This window comes from Juglans regia, chromosome 3 (assembly GCF_001411555.2).
Source record: "Juglans regia cultivar Chandler chromosome 3, Walnut 2.0, whole genome shotgun sequence".
NCBI lineage: Eukaryota > Viridiplantae > Streptophyta > Magnoliopsida > Fagales > Juglandaceae > Juglans > Juglans regia.
The window spans coordinates 14,842,836-14,857,908 of record NC_049903.1 but is presented as its reverse complement, the minus strand read 5'-3'; the positions used below and the strand labels follow the sequence as shown (position 1 = coordinate 14,857,908).

At 37.1% G+C, this 15,073-nt stretch overlaps 1 pseudogene; it reads right to left on the bottom strand.

Moving 5' to 3' along the window:
- Positions 1-14,248, bottom strand: part of LOC109020408 — a 24,352-nt pseudogene extending 10,104 nt beyond the window's left edge.
- Between the last annotated feature and the right edge of the window lie 825 nt (positions 14,249-15,073).

The window sequence follows — 15,073 nt, the reverse complement described above, 5'->3', positions numbered from 1 at the left end:
ACGGTCAATGAGCTCCTCTTTAATCGCTGGTGGCACATCCGACCAACGCTTGTAACTCATGTCACAGTATTGTTTCACAATCCACGATACTCGTGTTGTGAACATAGAAGCATGTTCACAACATGGGGCTGTCTCACCATCGTTTATCTTCAGCATCACTTTCCCGTTCTTCCTTAGCTTGTCAAAGAAAATGCATCTAGATGGCCCACGAGTTCGTCTCCTCTGTTCTTGCGTTCCTTCGGTCTCCACTGGGGCATCTGCAGCTGTATTTTAAGGTACAATATATTAGTATTTTAAAGTGTAAAGTGGAATATTCACACTTAATGACACATTCAAACATGCTAATGCTTTCAAAATTAAGATTTGGAAAAACATGCACCAGTTTGTTCTCCAGTAGGTGATTGTTCCCCATCAGTATTTGGTTGGGGTTCTTGAATAGGTTGTGGCGCGTGAGTTGCCACAACGCATGGTGGGGGACTTGGGGGCTGTGTTGAGTCATCCGAGGAGGATTGATTACACTCCTTCGTGCTATGATATGAAGATAATTTCGTACCGCGTGGTCGGCAGTGACGACCTGAGTATGGGATATAACGCCTTCCACCTCGAAGGCCTCGAAGTCTACCTCCACCTCTTGAACTGGGTCCCGGCTGATTACCTGCACGAGTACAAGTTAAGGGCATAGTGGGATAAAATTGATGCCCTAATTGATACAAAATAATCGCAATATGCACAGACAAGTTCGTAAACAAGCAAATTTATCTACCATTTTCAGTTACTTTTAGGTAGACTAACCCTTACACTATGAGACTTTAAATAGACAAACGATTAACTGAGAGTCGGCCGTATATATACCTTGATACGGCATAGTGCATCCCAGTTGACACAGCCTCCCAATATTGGACGTAACCTGAAGCAAATTAAATCACATGTTAGATACTATTTAATTTAGGTATAGATGTTGTAAAACTTGAATACTACTCTCAAGATTGTTTGCTACTTGCATAATAAGAAAGATATGAGTTCGCATAATACGTAGTTCGAGCCAGGTAAAATGATTTTCTTCATGGTAGTAAGAAAATAAATCAAAACATATATTTCACTCCTTCTCATATTGAACTGTCTATATACACATACCAATTTCAAAGTCAATCTCATATTGTCAGATGTCTATATACACATGGAAATTTTGAACAAGAATTCTAATATCTCAACCTTAAATGAACGAAGTTCCTGCGTTATATTTATAGGTCGCCAGACTCATCAGATGTTGTGTGCCCATCCTCATCTGAATGTTCCCCCTCATTTGTTGATAGGTCCTCTTCATCTGAATATTCCCCCTCACTGGCCGCATTTCCAGACTCAGAAGTGATCATGTCATCATTGATAAAGCCTGTTGAATCTATGCGTTGACCAACCAGATCCATGATTTCTCGTGCATCTACATGGCTAGGTAGTATATCAGGCCTATTCAGTTGAGTTGCCACTTGATCTGTGTTATCACACTGCACTGGTTCATAATAATATGATGGCTCATCTTCTTGATCGGCATCAGGAGTACTTGATTCCCCATCAAGTACTTCAAGAACTCTCGGCAGTGGCGGAATGTTGTATACATTCCTATTTGCATAGTTCTGCACAACACCCCAATTCCCTTTCGCCCTTAAATCTCTTATGTAGAAACATTGATCAGCCTGACTCGTCAACACGAATGGTTCATCCTTATACCAAGTCATGTTCATGTTGACACTAATCATATGGTCATCCACCCGCACCCCTCGTTTTCGATCACCAACATCAAACCAATCGCATTCAAACAGGTACACCCGACGCCACTCCATGTAGCGTAACTCTATAATATTATTAACCACTCCATAGAAGTCCAAATTATTTGTGGCCTCATCACCAGTTACCACCACTCCAGAATTTTGTGTACGACGGCGAAGTTCACGCTGCTTCGTATGGAACCTTTTTCCATTTATTATGCAAGCAGCGTATGTTGCAACCCAACGGTCAGGCCCGCACGCTAACGCGTACAGATCAGCGGACACATCAAGTGTATGCGAGGTTCGATGTTCCTGGATCTATATATTTAAAAAAGCAAATTTCACAACGTTTATTTTCGATTAGATCCAAATCATATAAAATGAAAGCTATAGCAGCACATCTTACATAGGAGTGGATAAGAACTTACACGTTGCTTAAACCAAGTTGGGAACTCAGTTTGGTGCGTGCGCTCGATGCAATCTGGGTGTTGCACCTTACATTTATCGTAGTGTTCCCTGCATTTGTTGCATCGAGGCGAAGCAACATATTGAAGTTAGATGGTACTGGGTTCATAGGCTCAAATTGTATAGAATGAAAGAGGATTTTTAAGTAGACTCGTTAATGCTTACTCTTTATAAGGTCCAATCTCCGAACAATTATTGAGCACGTACCAGATGGCTGCCCTAAATAGTTTATCTTCTAAATGCACGTTCGAAGGCATACCCAAGGGACGAACTTTCTGGTTGAAAATATTGAACCCATCTAACGTGCCCTCTTCGTCAGCATCAATGTTGCGGTCCGATCGACTAAACCTCGTCTCAATATCTTTGAGATACATGGAGCAGAATGTCAAGCATTCGGTGTGAATGTAAGCCTCGGCTATTGAACCTTCTGGGCGGGCTTTATTCTTAACATACCGCTTGAATTTGCCGAGATACCTCTCAAATGGGTACATCCACCTATATTGTACTGGACCCCCAAGTCTGGCCTCATGGGGTAAATGGACAGCTAGGTGGACCATAACATCGAAAAATGAAGGAGGGAATATCATCTCCAATTTGCATAGAATGGTGACAACATCAGTTTGGAGTTGGGCCAGGCGGTTGACATCGAGTGTTCGAGCGCACAACTGTTTGAAGAAAGTACCAAGTTCAGTCAAAGCCAACCCAATGTCACTTCTTAAATACCCCCCAGCAGCAATAGGGAGTAGTCTTTGAAGGAAAACGTGACAGTCATGGCTTTTCAACCCTGAGATTTTGCAGTCACGTCGAGATACACAGTTCGAGATATTGGAAGCGAACCCATCTGGAAATTTGATATCAGACAACCACTCACAAAATTTATTCCTTTGCTCGACGTTTAATGTGTACTGTGCATGTGGCATTGTTACACGATCACCATGCCAACTCAAGTGTAATTCTTTTCTATAGCCCAAAAGCTCTAAGTCACGCCTTGAATTGATGTTATCCTTACTTTTTCCTGGACTGTTCATTAAAGTGAATAAGATGTTGTCGGCAATATTCTTCTCAATATGCATAACATCTAAATTATGCCGAAGTCGCACTGTTGACCAATAAGGTAACACGAAGAATATGCTACACTTTGTCCAGTTCAGCTCTTCAGCAGTGCGTTTTTTCTTCCTATGAGATTTGCCAAACTGAACATCCCCAATCATCTGCAATTGATTTTGAATCTCTTCAGGACCAAATTCCCTTGGTGGCATGCGATGATCTTCTCTACCGTTGAACAACCATTTCCTCCTTCTCCATATGTGATCTGGGGGTAAGAAACGACGATGTCCCATGTAACAATGTTTTCGCCATATTTCAACCAATTAGAGTCTGTGTCTGCATTGCAAGACGGACAAGCCAATTTTCCCTTTGTTGACCAGCCAGACAGATTCCCGTAGGCAGGAAAATCGTTGATTGTCCACAATAAGGCAGCATGCAACATAAACGTCTCCTTAGTTGAGGCATCATATGTAGGTACCCCATCTTCCCAAAATTCAAGCAGTTCATCGATCAACGGCTGCAAGTATACATCAATCTCATTCCCTGGTGACCTTGGGCCAGGAATAATCAGAGATGTTATGAAGAATTGGTCTTTCATGCATGACCACGGCGGCAAGTTATAGGGGACAAGGATCACTGGCCAAATGCTATGAGGTTTAGCCAAGTTGTTGAATGGTGTGAAGCCATCACTTGCCAGCCCGAGCCTAACATTGCGAGGATCTGAAGCGAACCAGCCATGATCTTCATCAAATTTCTTCCAGCACTCAGAGTCGGCCGGATGTCTCATACAAGTATCTTCTTCCGTCTGTTGCTCTTTGTGCCATCGCATATCACCTGCTATCTTTGCAGACATGAAGAGACGCTGCAATCTCGGTTTCAGCGGAAAGTGACGCAACACTTTTTGAGGTACCGCGGCAAGTCCGTGTGTATTTGGTATCCACCTCGAAGCCTTACATACAGGGCATTCATTAAGATTCCTATTTTCCTTCCAAAATAAGATGCAGTCGTTGGGGCACGCATGGATTTTGTGGTATTTGAAGCCCAAACCGCGCTCCAATGACCTTGACTCCTCATATGATTGTGGCAATAGGGCATCAGGAAAGGCAGACCTCAACAAATCAAGTAGCATGTCAAATGACTTAATTGACCACCCACCGATTGATTTGATGTGTAACAACTTGACGACGAATGACAGTTTTGAAAATTTTGTACACCCATCAAATAACGGACGTCGGGCATCATCTAGTAGTTGCTCGAAAGATGGTGAATCTACCGTCTCTCGTGGCCTGTTTGCCGCAGGAGTGCTATCTTGGGGCGCATCATTGAAGGTGCCTGCCCGGATGTCATCCAACATATCCTGCATGTCATCTATGTAATCGTCTTCTTGGTTGATATCATCATCAATATCTTCATCACTCAAGTTCCATGTTGTTTCCTCCTCCCCATGAAATATCCACTGCGTGTAGTTTGGGTTGATCCCTTTCATAAACAAATGAGTTTCCACCTCAAATATAGGCAGCCACAGATTGTTAAGGCATGCACGACATGGACACCGGATGCGATCCCTTCCACTTGCATGGTTTCGTGCTTGTGCGAGGAAATATTTAACGCCTTCGGCGTATGCAGATGATACAAGCCTATCGGGATCATTCATCCAACTTTTGTCCATCTGAAGCACGATATGGGAGGGGAAGAAAGTTAGTTAAGCATGGCAACCTCTACAACTAAGTTCGATGAGAAACTCACCATAGTGCGCATTCACGTTTAGAAGAATGAATAAGAAGTTGTTTGAAGAAGAGAATTGGAGGCACCTAGTTCACTCCATAAAAAGCATAGTAGAAGGTGGTTGAGACACTAGTCTTTTAGAGCGTGGCACTAATGGGAGTAACCAGCTGGTGGAATTCAGGAAACTCATCATGTCAGACTGTGAAGGATGTTATAGAGGTTGCCAGCTTATTTAAAGAGCATATATGTGTGGCACTGTTTTGGTATTGCATACCAAAGGTTAGTGTAATATAGTTTATTTAAAGAGCATATGTACTTGGGCAATGCCTATTTACTTGTATAACTCCAAGTATTTACACTTCTTGAATCAGAAGCTCACGCTTTATTATGTTGTTGAAAATTTCCATTTCATTCTTTGAGGTGGGTGAGTTCGGATTTATGTTTTCGTCTATGGAAATTACAATTCCAATCAGTTGAGTATCTGAATGTTCGTTTGAGAGGCCATCACACTGACCAATTTTTTTACTTTGGTCGGCAAAACCTGCTTATCTACCTTATATATGATAATACTGTTTTAGGCAACTCCTTATAATACTTGTCCAATATATATAATCTAAGAAAATACATTGTTTAATCCAAGGATTAAAATATAGCTGCTATAGCAGCAGTACTTAACTGAATTGAGTTTCTGACTTGGTAATAATTGTTTTTTGGTTTGCATGCAGAATGACTTTTGATTGACATCTTTTACATGGTCTTGCTTAAGGGAAAGCCCTTGAGTACTTTGTTGTTGTTTTATATCTATGAGCTGTGTTATTAAGTTAAGTAAATTTATATAAATTAATTAACTCAAATCATAAACCATATATCTAACTCAAATTCAAATTAATTAATTAGCCTTTTTAGGAAAAATACCTTTACCGGCAAACAACATCACCCCAAGTACAAAGAACAAACAACATGTGGAATTGTGAAAGTAGTATATGGTTTATGATTAGATGGATTATCTAATACACATGGCATATATATTAACCAATCAAAGCTATGTCTAGCATATATAATAACACTCACAGCACAACATCCATCTCTATTTTGAGAATTCATGAAATGAAAGGAAGAAGGAATTACGGACGTGTATGGGTATTCGTTACCTTCAATCCTCAATACGAATTGTTTCAGCTCACCCCTGGGTGAAATGGCTCACCAATAACTGAGAGTCGGGCTCAACCAAGTGCTTTTCAATCAAAATGACAGCACATCCGTCCTACAATCTGCACCCAAAAATGCAACATAAAATGTCAGATTAAATCTTAATATAAGAGCCTAACACAAACGAAATCACAAAACAAAAGGAAAATATACAAATAAAAGCAAACAAATATAAGAGTAATGATTTTAATCACAAGCTACAATGCATAAACCAACGTACAGATTTCAACTAGAAAGCACGTTCCTTACATCATGTCAACTTAGGGAAAATCAACTAACAAGCACAACATCAAACCCTAACGTCTATCCATACTTAGCACTAAGCCAAACTTTAAAAGTCCTTATTCCAAGCATACTACACAAATAACTAGAGCATACATTCTTTATTGCATGTTTGCTGTCCAAACAAGGCCGTCGGGTTTTGTACATGAAAGATAAATGGATGGAAGCAACAATTGGGTTGAGTTCCCCTAAGCAAACGAACAATAGTTTTTTATCACATATTATATTTAATAATAATAATTTAAAGGTATTTTCTTAATTAAAAAAAGAACATAAAGTAATATTTGGTGAGAGGAGTGAGAAATGAATATATAGTGTTTGGCTAAGTTACTATACGGAAAACAATTTAGTGAGTTACTGAAATTAGTTCTATTTAAATTTATCCCCACATGCTTAATTCAATGTGGGGTAGTTTTAAATGTCTTGTTAGCTAAATTTAGTTGAAGTTAGATTTGATCCAAACCAATGAGGATGTTCTAATTCCAACACAAGTAGTAGTCCAGGTTGAATGACATGACTACACCTTACCAAATATAAGATTCAACTTGATTTTTGGAATTCAATGAAAAAAATAAAGTTGCTATGTTGACACTATCGGTAGATTCGGTACTGCAAAGTCTAAAGCTGGAATTTTTATGCTCAACAGAAGACATTTATAATTGCATTTTTAAAAATAGTACGCGTTTGGTCAGCACAATATACCCAATGGAAATTAAATAGTATGACGAGACCTTTTTGTTACGTACTCTATTAGGCAACAGAAATATACACATGATCAAGATATCCAGCAGCAGATCAGGGTCCCAAAATTAGCAGCATCACACAGAGTACACACACCAAAACCAACTAGCAACACCTATATATTTCACAAGCACCTAGCTAATCGAGTACATGATACATATCCAGAATGATCATTGTTTTTATCTAAATTTGAAGATCGGGAAAGAAATAGATATACAATTTATCTTACGTGTCTATCTTTTCCCTCTTCTACACCAAAAATCAAGGAAACCAGAAATTGCCATATCCATTTCCCAACATCGATCAATCATTACCTCCTAATGATTGGTTGTAGGGGAGAAAAAGGAAGCCAAAAAAATAAATGATAATACTGAATAAATTATAATTAAAATATGGGGGCCATATAAACATGAAAATATCCTTAAATTAATCTGCTCTCTTACCAATTGAGCATAGGACCAATGTCCATATATATATAAAGTCTATATATATATATATATGAATATAGACTCTATAATTGAGTAATGATATGAACCCAACATATATGGGGGGGTCTACCAAGCCTATATAATGAGATGAACTACACAAAAAAGCTTGAAGATGTAATCATGATTTAATATTTCATGAATAACATGACTAACTAGTCTTATTAGTCGGTGACAAAGTTAGGGAATCACATCCAAATGATTATTAATTGGATCACCCTATGTACCAAGAGAGAGGGGAGAGAGAACTCTTTGGAGTACTGAAGATGTCCAGCAAAATGATGCTGGATTGGACACAGCAACGGTAGTTGTACGTGGGTCCCAAGTATATAGTGGTTCGGATGGTGGCTGTTACGTGGAAGGAATCTAGTGGCTCTTTGTCTCTATATATATGTTACTGAAAATGGGACAAATACCAGTCCAAACTGACAAGAACATCGTCCATGATCATGATGTCAAGAACCTGAAATCAGTCTATTAAGTAATATCTTAAGGGAATATGGGTGCAACCAAATATTAATATATATATATATATATATTAATTCATGAATTGAATAATTGTTTTTCATTAGTACTAATTAATTAGGAGGATGATTTCCAATCATTTAGAGGGTTAATTACTGAATTTTTTAATTAATCATGTACATGTGTATTACACAAGTACTCATCATGTGAAGTTAGATGGAGTAGAATATTAACGTGAAAACAGAATCCATATATTCAATAGTGATTATATTTCATGCATTTCGATCATTTAATCCATATATACCAGCACCATATATGTTGCAAGATAATCCCCAATATTATCCCTTAGTATATCATGAATCTCAAAAGAAATTTGCGATAATTGAAGGAAAAACAGAAAATAAATTAACTAGAAACGATATGAAAGTAATTCGGGGGAAAATATTGAATTATGAGCTTTCTACACAAAGAAATGAGAGGGCTGTGGACTAACAATCATCATGCATGTAAGAGATCATGCATAAACAATGGGGCAAAATTTCGAACAAACAGTAATAATAAGAAAAAAAATACTCCAATAGCATGATCATATTGGAATGATACATAATTGCTCAATTAATATTGAAGAATGGACTTGATTAATATTTAGGGAGTACTATATAATTGATACATATACCCAAATGGAAGAAAAAATCTGTTGTGGTGATATTTCTCTCCAAAAAAGAAGTCATTGTAAGCAACTTATCAAAGGTTCGACAAGATAATGTATTTCTAATTTTAAGAAAAATCTGATTGCTTCAGTCATGAAAAAGAGCGAGCTTCTTAGTTATACCAAAAGAACTAGTCAAAGTTATAATTGGAGTTCCAAGGTCAAAGTGTCTCATTATGTTTTCTAACTTGATTCAAACTGAAGTTTGAATCCAATATTTCCAAACCACCACAATAGCATGGACTTTGTAACAAAAGTGAGAGAAGATCAGTGTGTATACTCGTTCATCATGATCAGCTAATTAAAAAGCTAAAATAAGCTGGACAAAAAAATTAAATTAATTATTTCTAATAATTTTCTCCCGGCTGCGTTTTCATTTCCAGATTTTGTGGTTCTCTCACTTTGTTAACAGTACGTACAGTCAACGCTAATAAAACATTACAGATCAGATATGAAGGGACGAAAGACACTTAGATTACACGTTTGAAGCCACTAAGGGAGAAGCAGACAAGAAAAATCTCTTTTAATTGTGCTCTTGGTTATTGAGCAGTAGGCAGTAAAGCTCCCGAAAAACATATATATTATTAATTTCAGCATCATGTTTCCAAAACATCAAATATATCCAATCCATTAATCTTCCAAAGCCATTATACTTTGGAAAACAGAATTAGGAGTTTGTACCCCCCATACAAAAAAGTGCCCCTTCATCATCATATAGTTCAGTACTCAGTATCAAACTTTTTTACACTAGTATAAAAAAGGGTTAATCCAGCGCAATGATAATGTGAGCAAGATTCTTAGATTGGCCCAAAAGAACTAATCAAAGTTATAATCAAAAATCCTAGTTAAAGTGTCTCATTATCTGATAAAACTTAATTAAGGCTGACAAATGAGATAGGTCTGATTAATTTAGAAATAATTAGATATATCTCAAATGCCTGATTTGTTATAAGTAACTGAACGATATATCTCAAATGCTAGAAATATATATAGTGTAATTTATTAAATAACATCTTAACAAGCACTTGGTATCCCTGTTCTTGATCATTAGTATTTTTTTGAGGACTACATGCACTCAAACCAGTAAAAATAACTCATTCTAGCACACAAGATGTATATGAAGTCTGTCTTAGGGTCAATGAGGCATTTCCTATCTACATTTGGGCAGCAAAGTTTGCCCAAGAGGATTAAAGAAAAAAGGCCCTAGCTAGCACAAATCCAATTTCAAGAGCACAGAAAAATGAGAATATGTTCAGTCTATCAAGACAACATTTATCAGTTCATGAGAATTGGAAACTTGCTCAAAAAAGAACCAAATTCGTACAGGGTCATGCTTGGGGATCATAGCAAACCAGGAAAAATTTCCTCAAGCCTTGTCACTTATCCTTAAAAATGATAAAACTTATGAACTATAATAAAACTTCATAGCATTCTGCCATCTCAGGCACCTGGCCTATTGTAAACTTGCCATAACTTCTTCTAAAAAACTCCAAATTGCAAATTCTTTAATGCATCGGAAACAACAGACTTAGAATGTTGATGGTACATGGCATGTATATATATAGGCTAATTATTTCGAAATTATCCTAAACTAATTTCGGAATACCCTAAGAAATACATATTGATATATTTTTTAGCTTACCTATATTGATTCTCAATTTTGACAAAGCAATTTGATTGACCTTAGAACCAATTTTTTTTTTTTCAGTACCTTAATGATCTTCTCCAGTAAGATGATTTTAGATTCTATGGAAGGCATTTTTGTCATGCCCCAATTTTATAGATGACACGTATTTCCTAGCTCTCATTCTAGCGAATACTATATGTCCTATTTATTTGCATGCTCCTCTTTAATATCTGTAAAATAAGAAATTTTACAGGTGGAAGGTAAGTCCACGACTCGATAAGTATGATTGATTAAACTGGGTGTAATATATGAGCCTCGTTTATTCCAAAAAAAATAAGATTAAAATAAAAACGAAAACTAAAATCATAGTATTAAATGTAAATTAAAAATCTTGTACTATGTAGGGAAGCACTTCAAAAAATTTATCTACATAGGGAACTTTCCCTTCAAGGATAGCTGTCATTCCCACAAACTCTTCTCTATTTGAAATCTACACTTTCTCAATGTTATTTGGTATAATTATCCTTCCCATAAACACTAAAAATGTTTAGGGTTTACACATTTTACGTATCCTCTTGTATCGTTATCATTTCAAATATAACAGAGTAATGGTTCCATACTAATATAAGACTCATATATCATATCCCACGATTAATTCCATAAAAAGAACGTAGCACATGTTTTTCATATAAATGTAACCGTACCATAAATCACATGAAGTTTCTGAAACCACTATTTTCTTTTAGGCTCAGCCACACTTCAATACTATTTTGTCATGAGATGTCCCAATAAATTATTATGCAATGCAAATAAATTTTACTCTAATGTCACTCTCTTGGTGACTGCACCAGGGAATAGTCCCAGAAGAATACAGATTTCCTACTAATTACCGAAACACTAATTGATTAATATCTGTACATTCTGTTATGATCACAGGTTCATAGCTCAATCTCCAAGTAGGACTATAAACTCATGTTCGAGTTCGAGCCACGGACTATAAACAAGTAGGACTATAAACTAATTAGTATAAGATGTATTGGCAAAATAGCAATAAACTTACTGGGTCAACTCATGTTCGAGCCACGGACATGAGTTCTGTGAATCAGTGCAAAATGCAGATATTGAACGCAAAATTCGTGAAAAGAAACCCTAATTACTGGTACATTTCACAACTGCACAGATAGAAATTAGTCTAGCAACAAAGAACTCCTAATTTTGTAAAGAAACCCGCGGCAAAATCGATTCATTACCAAACTCCAACTGAGTTGCAGCCATACCTGTGGTGACAGAAGGACCCATGCTATCCCTCAATTGAATCTCGAATCCAAGCTCAGTTGGAAGCAGCTGACCCAAATCCCACAGGTTCAAAGAGACGAAATCGCACGGCTCCTAATCAGCTTCGAGGATACTATCTCGACCGTAGCTTCCGCGGGAGGAAAATGTGGTAAAGGAGCAAGCTTTGGGTGGTCGGGCGAAAGTGAAGATGAAATCGTTCGGGGGACGTGGGTGAAGATGAAATCTCTCGGAAAGGCAAGCTGGAGATGGAATATTGGGGAAGAACAGAGAGAAGTGGAGGGGGAAAGAAATCGGGGGGGGGAAAAACAAAATATCTTTAGGGGAATGGCGCCACTTACTATATTACGGCGAAATCGAGCGTTGCAACAGGTTTTTTCATTTGCCGGCGAAATAAATCGCTGTTAAAAATACTATTTTCGCTGCAACTCGATAAGTAACTTCAATCATCAGTTTTCGCAACGGCATTCAGCGGCGATTAAAAAATCGCCGCAATAAACACTCTAATGCGGCGTTCTATATTGCAACACTAGAAAAATCGCCGGTAAAACCCTTTTTTCTTGTAGTGTAATCTGAATTAGATTAATGCATCGCCAGAAGAAAAGTAATGCAATTATTTAAAGAAATGCAATTAACTTAGAGAAGATCTTCTCTAGAGACGCATCACGCAAAGGCATGCAGCAAGGTGTCTAGATATCTATATTTTCCCTGCTACTTAAAGAAATTATGATAGCATCAATGTAAAATAAACAAATACTGAACTTACTTTCAAGTTTCTCCCTTGGCTTCTTCACTCTTAAATAGAAGAGGTAGAAACATGACATGCACAAGATTAGTACAGCAGAAACAACAACCGACACCACTATAGCAATTGTAGTTCTTGATGAGTTACTTTCCTTCCCTGCAGACGCCAGAGTTCTGCTTTTATCCAAACGAAACTAAAAATTCGTTTAAAAGAGACTGATTTTGAATTAGATATCTGATGTTTAGGTATAAATAAAATTGTATGATCGAGTCAGTCCTTTTCTTTTCCCAAATTCGACTGAACGATATTAGCGATATTAGCTAATTTTTAAACTACCAATGCAAGTAGTTGAGGACCAAAAACAACTATGGATTCTTGCATTTCATATCTTTAAGTACTTTGTATTATTATTGTTGGTTTTCACTGAAAATAAATGAATGTCTCTAATAATTGCATGAGTTGGTGGGAAAAGAAGCTTAATTATTTAGTTAATATTTTAACAATTTTCTCACTTTTTGATCAAACTCTTATTTATTTTATTCATTCAATGTGTTGAATACTTATTTTAAATAATAATATTAAATATAGATTTAAGGTGTCCAAATTTCGTATAAATCCTATATATAAAAAAAAAGACTAATTACCCTAAAGATAGAGATTTTCTCAATTAAGTAGTTCTACTGTTTTTCAAAAGACTTGTAAATATATATATATATATATATATATATAAATATATATAAATATCTATACACCTATTACCTACGATTGCAAAAAATAATTGTCTAATCGCCGATCGAAATTCTAATTTATATGTAATATTCTTCTCTTAAAATCCATTTACGGTCAAGAAATGATAAAACGTTGGCACAGTAGGATTTATATACGTTGTAGAACCAAAACAGAATGAATCGTCGCTTACCATGCGTACCTTGTGTGGGTGGAAGCAGTTCATGTAGTGGTGGGGGGGGCGGGGGGGGGGACTGGCTGTGCTATAGGCGGTGGCGGAGGCGACGGAGGTGGTGACTCAGCTGCAGGGTCATAGAAACTGTATGTCTCATACCTTAAATAACAACTTGGTACTGCGTATACTCCTCCCTGCTTTCCATTACAACATTGTGACATTTATCCAACCAACTGCAGCAGGCAGTTGTTGCAGTTCAGCGAGGTCAAATCAGGAGTACACTGCAAAAGTGAATAGATTGTTTGGAAGTTTGGGGCTTTCTCGCTTCCCAGAGCGAACTTGCGTGTAGAATTTCCAAGTACAACGGTATTTCTTAGCCTATCTAGCAGGGGTCTTAGCACGTTGTTGAACCCTTCTATGTCGGATGCGTTTGCTACGTTATAAACAGCAATAATAAGCTGCTGGTCCATAACGCCAAATATAGATCTGTTTGAGTATCGGACATAACATTGATCACCGGACCAATAGATTGCCTCCTTCTGGTTGGGACAAGACTGTAAGAGTTCTTGACTTGTGGAATTGATACAACTACGGCATACATCCGGCGTAACGTCTCCTCTACAAAGTGCAATCGCGTTCACTTTGTCAGAATTTTCTCCGGCGGTGAAATTGTAAAATCCGTAATCGATCTTCGTGTTGGAAGACATGGAGGCCAGGAGGCCAACGAGGTTTGCTCTGTAGGTACTATTGCTGGTGTAGTTACCAGTTTGAGAGCATCTGGGCTGAGCCATCGTGGGAGCAACAGGAAGTAAGATCAGAAGGATACCGAGCAATAAAAGTCGTTTTGAATAACACATGATCTTCGTTGTGCCTCTCTCTTCGGCCTGCAAATCAAGGAACCAATATGATTAGGTTTTATGGAGAATAGGAACGATGGACTTGCGCTGTATGTTAAAGATACCAATCTGGAAATTTGCATCGCTTCTCATGTATCTGTAACATGCAAGCACTGCGGGCAATTAGAAGTTGAAAATTCCAAGTCTCTGGTCATACACGTTCATTTGTCATTACGCTTTCAACTAATAATGTATCTAGTGATATATTAATGGTGCTAGCCATCAACTTTTAATCTTATTTTTTTAAAAAAATAAAAATAATTTAAGGATGATCATATTAATATAATATCCATAGAATCTTCAATCTTGAATTGACTTTGCGATCCAATTAATCATTCAAAATCTAGCACTACACGTACAGTGAATTGAAACATTTCAAGTACCTCAAAGCACCAATATCTGATAATAGAGATGAATAATTAAGAGTAATATTAGGTATATATAAATTTCAGATAGACAAGTCTCATGCAGATCTTTTATAAAAAAAATTAGTCTCACAAAAAAAAATAGTTTTTTGACCATTTTTTAAATATTAAATTTATTTTTTATAAAGACTTGTTTATCATCTGAACATGCACAAATTATTTATCAACAATTAATGCGTTTATAGCCCATATCGGCGTGATTGAGGAATAACTTCATAAACAATGCACTTGTACGTTTACGTTTCTTTTTTCCTTTTTTCTGTATCGGTGGTATTGCGTGATGAAAGAGCATTTC